The sequence below is a fragment of the Lolium rigidum genome, chromosome 7, assembly GCF_022539505.1.
Source record: "Lolium rigidum isolate FL_2022 chromosome 7, APGP_CSIRO_Lrig_0.1, whole genome shotgun sequence".
Lineage (NCBI taxonomy): Eukaryota > Viridiplantae > Streptophyta > Magnoliopsida > Poales > Poaceae > Lolium > Lolium rigidum.
Window position 1 is genome coordinate 177077725 of NC_061514.1, and position 6283 is coordinate 177084007.

Below are 6283 nucleotides of genomic sequence, written 5' to 3' on the forward strand. Positions count from 1 at the left end.
CAAGTCTGTTTCCAGTGTGCAGCTGAATTGACAACTCCGCTGTTAAGGCTTTCAAGTATTCTTTGTCTCCCCTCGTGTCGAATCAATAAATTGGGTTTTACTTCCCTCGAAGACTGTTGCGATCCCCTATACTTGTGGGTCATCTGGTACTTTTACCATGTTCTTGGAGATGCTCTAAGGACATATATAATTACAAATACAAATGTTGCAAAGGGTTATAAGTGAGATAGTTTGCAAAATGAGAACTAACCTGTGGTTGGATGGTTAGGAGGGCAGTGGCACCCCCAGCCCACCAGAGTTCAAATCCTAGATTTAACACTTTGGTGTCTCATAAAGGCGGAATATTCTTCAGTGAGAAGCGATGTTCCCGTCGACAGCGAGGCGCCTGTGGTGACTTCGTCAATCTCAAGACCTACCGGATCAGTTCTTCAACGCAGTCTGTTGGAGGTGCTCATAGGGGTAGGGTATGCGTGTGTGCGTTCATAGGGGTGAGTGTGTGCGCGTATGTATGAGGGTCTTTGATTATACTGTGTTTCATAAAAAAAAGATAGTTCGCAAAAAAAGTAAGTAAATAACAATGAATCTAATTAAATATCATTCGGAGGTAAGTCCCCTAGAGTTTGGATCCAAACTTTAGTCATGATTTTTACTAATTAAATTTGAGCTGACTTTTTGTACCATGAGAAACATATTTTGTATAGGAATGTAACAATATAACCTATAGTTTTATTAGTTCAAATCATGATTAAAATTTGGCTTGAAATTGGAGGGGCTTACAAACCCAAATGGGGAAAGTTCTAACCCAAGTTTTAATATGCGATCTCTGTCACATTATTTTTGGTAGGACATGAACAAGGCTAGGCATGCACATGGCGATCCCGCGTGGTGCGTTGGTTAATTACTACTTAACTTTGTTGGCTACTGACATGTGCTATTAATTGACACATTAGCTGTTTTCTTGCGTGTGTTCGATTCGACATTGCGCTGGGTTGATTCGCTGAGCGACGAGTACAGTAGAAAGGGACGGTGCGAATCAGCTGGGCCCACCACGAATATTTCTGCCGACCTAACTTGCCCCTCACGGAATCCAGCAGGACGGCCGTCCCTATCCGGTCCCACCCAAACAATAAAATCATCTCCCGATTTCACGGCTGCATTTTTTTTTTCCTTTTTCATTTCGATTGATGCACGCAATGCATGTAGTACACCGGTAGTCACGAACCTGCAAAGGTCTCACAATCTAGTCTACTGTTTTGCTCATTCATCGTTTGAGTTTATCCATTTTCCAAATTCTGTGTAACCTTTTCCATGTCACGTTATAAAAATAAGTTAAAGACAGTCTGATAAAACCAAATTCTGACTTTACTAAGTATTTCAATTAGCAAAGGAGACGTTTCGCACAAAAACAATAGCAAAAGAGACTTAATGTTGTTTGAGTCTTGGAGAACCAACCTGTGATTGAGCGTATGTGTTTGTATTGTGTTTCACAAAAAAAGAAACTTAATGCCTTTGTGTAGTACAAGATTTTTTTTTCATTCAGTTGTGGTAGTCATGGAGTATCTTTTAGAAGTTACTATAAATCAAGGTTAATTACAGCCTCTCCCGCACGAAAGCTAGCACATCAGAGAACCTTTTTTTCTGACTTGCTCAACCTATATATTTGATCAATGCCCATGAACGATTGTCAAGGCCGGGCCGGTAAAATCCGAGGCCCTGTGCGAAACTTTAAAATGGGACCCTCTTTCACTAGATAAATATAAATAATAATAATATATATATATGTATAAACTTAATTTAAAATTTAGATCGGACCAACGGTCCAACCGAAAAGAGCTACATCTAATGATTTTGATACATTTAAACTGTTTGGGTTTTAAATCTAGAAAAATACTTTTGTGATCTCAATAGCTTATAGGACGTAAAGCTATCCAACAAGTACTCGTATATGGTAATATGGATAAGCCCATTATAAAAACTACCCCACGAGAGAAATGCGGTATCACTATATCAAATTACAAACTTTTGTGATATGTTTAAGACTTGAATAAGAAATTTGTTTCAAAACTGGATATAGTGTGATTTATACATGCAACTTGTCTACGTTTTATTCGATACTAATAAAATGAATAATTAAGTATTTATAATCAGAATAGAAAAGGTTGGAGAAAAGAAAAAGAAAAAAACAAGAAGCACTAATCAACATATCAGCATAGAAAAGAAAGAAGTAAGGACTGTCCACAGGAATTGAACTTAGAACCTCATACTTAATAATTTGCGCAGTATCCATAGAAACATCTCAGCTAGGATGATTTCTTGTCCTGTTACGTACACGAATATGATATATATATAAAAGGCCAATTTTTGGGGCCCTGTGCGGCCGCACGGGCCGCACTCCCATGGGCCCGGGCCTGACGATTGTACCCCTCCCACCTCTGCCGCTTCCCCTCCTTCGGTTCCTCCGCTTTAGCGCCCACCCCCCCTTTCCTGCAGCACTACTTCTAGATCTTCTACCCCAACCGCCTAACACCTCGCCTCATATGTCGTCGTACCCCAGCGTTATGGTCATCCATGCACTCTACCTTCTTCCTCCCTCTTCTTCATCTTCTTCACCCTACTTAGCTCTTCTTTCCCTCAGCCCCTTCTCTGGTTGTTTATCTTCTCCCATCCAATAGCGCAAAAAATTGTATTATCTAAGGTTTTCCAACCCCACGACCTCATATCGGAAGATTTTTCTAATTAAAACAGATATTCTTTGTCATTATACATGGTGGATGGATTGTCACTTTTGTGTGTATGTAATGGGCCGGTAAATTAAGAGTCCATGACGTACACCATGCGTGCACACTTTCAGCTTACATAATTACGACATCATTATAGGGTGGTACACGTACGCAAGTACATAGTTAGTGTTGGTGTTGGTGTGTATGCATGCACTACTAGTATAGGTTAACTAGCAATGAAGGGCGCGGCGGCACGCCGCGCCATATGGTAGCTGTTTGATGGTAATTTTTGGCAGTGACACGTACCTGCACGTCCTGCATCATTGCTGGATCTCTAGATGTGAAAAGTAAATACATGATCCTAAGAATTTTCTTTCTCTTCCTATATGTGCTTCCTAAAAAATTCTTTTCGCAGTAAACTTATACATCTGAAAGTGGTCCACTTATATTTTTCTACCATTGTCCCATTAATTTGTTCAGACTACTTCAACTTCCAATTCAAAGTATAGGTGGAAATTTAAATCATGATTGATTTTATGTAAAAATAATTGTCATAACGGTCAATATTTGACTATCAGTTCAATACATAAGCGGACAAAGTGGCATAAACATTGGATATAAAAGTTTAGTTTCAAAAGAAGTACATATGTAAAAGTTTAGTGGGACAATGGTAGAAAAATAGAACGGAAAAATATAAGCGGACCACTTTCAGTGTCAAAACATCCAACTCTAACATTTTACTTAATTCATTATCATAGAACGGAATCTTGATCCTAAATTTAGAGACATACATTGCACACCATGCTGCGTGGGTGGTCTATGTTTAAGAGCATGATTAGACACTGTCCATTAAGCAAAAGTGACCTCATTGCTCTTTATGCCATCCACACCCTGATCCCGTGAAGAAGTGCCTGGAATGACGCGAGGACCCTGTTTGTCAAGACAGACTGCAAATAAAACAATACAATTTAGCTTGTATAGCATCAGAGTAGTATGGATAAGCTAGTGGTACTAATATTGATAAGATATGGCTACACAATTCATAAGGTAGGTTCACTTGAGGAAATGTATACTGTGTGGTTTACATGCCATTTAGCAACTGAAAGAGATTTGGGAGACTCTTGGGCTCGCCAACAGGAGCAGTCAGACAAACCTGTCATCCATGTGATGCTCACCGCCAGGTGTTCAACAAACAACGGCCGTTTAGAGAGTTGCTTATCCTAATTTGCAATAGCGAAAAGCATACTTTCCGGGCAGACAGCAAAAAAAAAGACAAAATGTTTTGCAGCCAAATAAATCCTAATGTTTCCTCGAATTTTTTTCCTCGAAAATAAATCCTAATGGCAAAAAATTGACAGCAATGTAGGAAGGCATGTCAGCAATTCACAGCCTTGCTGCGTGATTCAGTTAAGACTGATTATATGGCACAACACTTGCACCGAAAAATGCACAACACAAAATGATTCAGCACAGACTACCAGGTGTAAGTGTGTTTCAAAACCAACTATAAAGCTAAATGGCAAATAAGCTCATAGCTCTAGCGAAGGCACTACTATACATCAGGAAGATGAGCTGGGCAATCTGATCTTGTCTGCAAAAAAAAAAAAAAAAAAAAAAACAGATCCCCGAAGTGATGGAGCATGAAAGGGCTTCAATTAACTAAGTGTGAATTTAACAATCAAACATTTAATAATCAGCTGGATATACTGAAGTACACGCATAGCAGCTTCCTGGATTATCTGCTTTGTTCCATTTACTAATAAGTACATAACCCTTCCTGAGCTTATTTACTTTCTCGTTTGCATAAGTTAATATACCTCTCAGGAACAATGGGTGACCCCTCTTTTACCAATAGATACATTATAGCAGATTTGCAGTTCCATAGTTGTGATGTCTACCATCCTCTTTTTTATGTTATTGTAATGGTACTATTTGCTTTGCATTTCTAAGCGTACCAGTTGGTTTGACAATATTGTCCAGAAAATATTATCCAAGCTACTGATCTAACAAAATTTCTGTTTCGTGCAAGTCACACTATTCAGATCTCCCATTAACCAATATAAGCAAGGTATTTGCATCTTCAGAAATCCATTATGCATAAATGACCAGCACCACTTAATCATTAGTCTTCAGCGAAGCAATGCAAAGCTAGCGCATCTACAATATAATATAAATTCAGTTTGACCTATTCTAACATAAAGCTACACAAATACAACTTGAAATTATTCTGGTCAGTTCGAATGCCCTCTCTACATTTTTACACTATACATTTATAATTTCTATTTGAAATTTCTCAATGTCTTTCCGCCTATGCACATGATGTCTCCTTGGAATATATAATGGCACAAATACCCCATTTTAAAAAGGAGATTTCTGATATATCAAAGAAATATTAATCTGAATTTCAATTATTCTTTTGGGGCTACAACACACAAATTCAGTCTATGAGGGAGCCGGTAGGTGAATTACATCTGTAAACTTCATTAAATGAATAAAATATGTAGTACGATAAATATTAGTATAGGCATTGCATACCAAGAGTTCTAGATTTTTTGTTATGTGTCCGCTATAATGGGTGTTGTGCTCTCATTTATTGGTACCAAATATTTTAAGAAAATTAACATGGTTCTTTCATTCTTTTGCACTTCTCCGCTTCGCTCTTTGGTTTTGGTGGTGAATCTATGTGCAAATAAAAGGAAGTAGGTTTACACATTCAATCATCGATATATACCAGCCTGGAGCTCTGAATTCGACCTGTCCCAGATGTGTGAGATTCGCGTGTGGACTTTGCACCATCTTAACCAATCTTAGATGAGCCAAATCTCGTTACTCCAGCCCAAGAAAACTGATGGTATCCGTATTTGTATCTACGTCTCGAACTGGTCTCTGGTACAAAAATAAGATAACCAGTGAATACCACATAGAATCAGTAGGATAATACAAAATGCATTCAATGTTAAATATGAGCTCACTGCAAGTCTATAACAATGCAGTCACTTACCAGCAACTTGTTACCAAATCTTTCCTCTCCTGCGTGTAATAACTTTGCGCCATCATCAATTATCTTAAAGGCCATCAACAAAAAAACTACTGATATTAACATGCCACAGCTAATAGTAGACAATAAAATCCACACCTATTACAATTTCAACCAACAATTCACACAATAGAGACTACAACCTTTTATGGGTCTCTGACCAAAAAGATGAAACGGTGTGTGTTGGAGGGTTCCACTTCCAGTTCTTCGGTGAAACCCAAACCATTGTGCACGGCACTGCGGTCAGACCATCTGAGCCAAGATGACAATACACAACTTTGACACAAATGGTACATCATGCTATTAGTATAACTCGCCAAGCTCGGTACAACGGTTGTAAGGAGCATACACAATAATAATGAATAAATGCAGTAAACAGGCAGCAGGATCATGTAAGAAGCCCTATAAGACTATCATTGGAGATACGTCACATGATAATATAAAATTCAGTGAGACAATTCCTTTTGTAAGTTCCTGGTTTAAGCAAATATAGACATAATAATTCAGTAACACTGTATGGTATCTC

At 38.3% G+C, this 6283-nt stretch overlaps 1 long non-coding RNA gene across 1 annotated transcript; it reads right to left on the reverse strand.

Annotated features, from left to right (window-relative positions):
• Positions 1 to 3323: 3323 nt before the first annotated feature.
• LOC124670136 lies at positions 3324 to 3924 on the reverse strand. Its single transcript, XR_006992421.1, has 2 exons — positions 3874 to 3924; positions 3324 to 3667 (listed from the first exon to the last, which is right to left on the reverse strand). It is a non-coding gene; the product is annotated as an uncharacterized LOC124670136 (long non-coding RNA).
• Positions 3925 to 6283: the final 2359 nt, after the last annotated feature.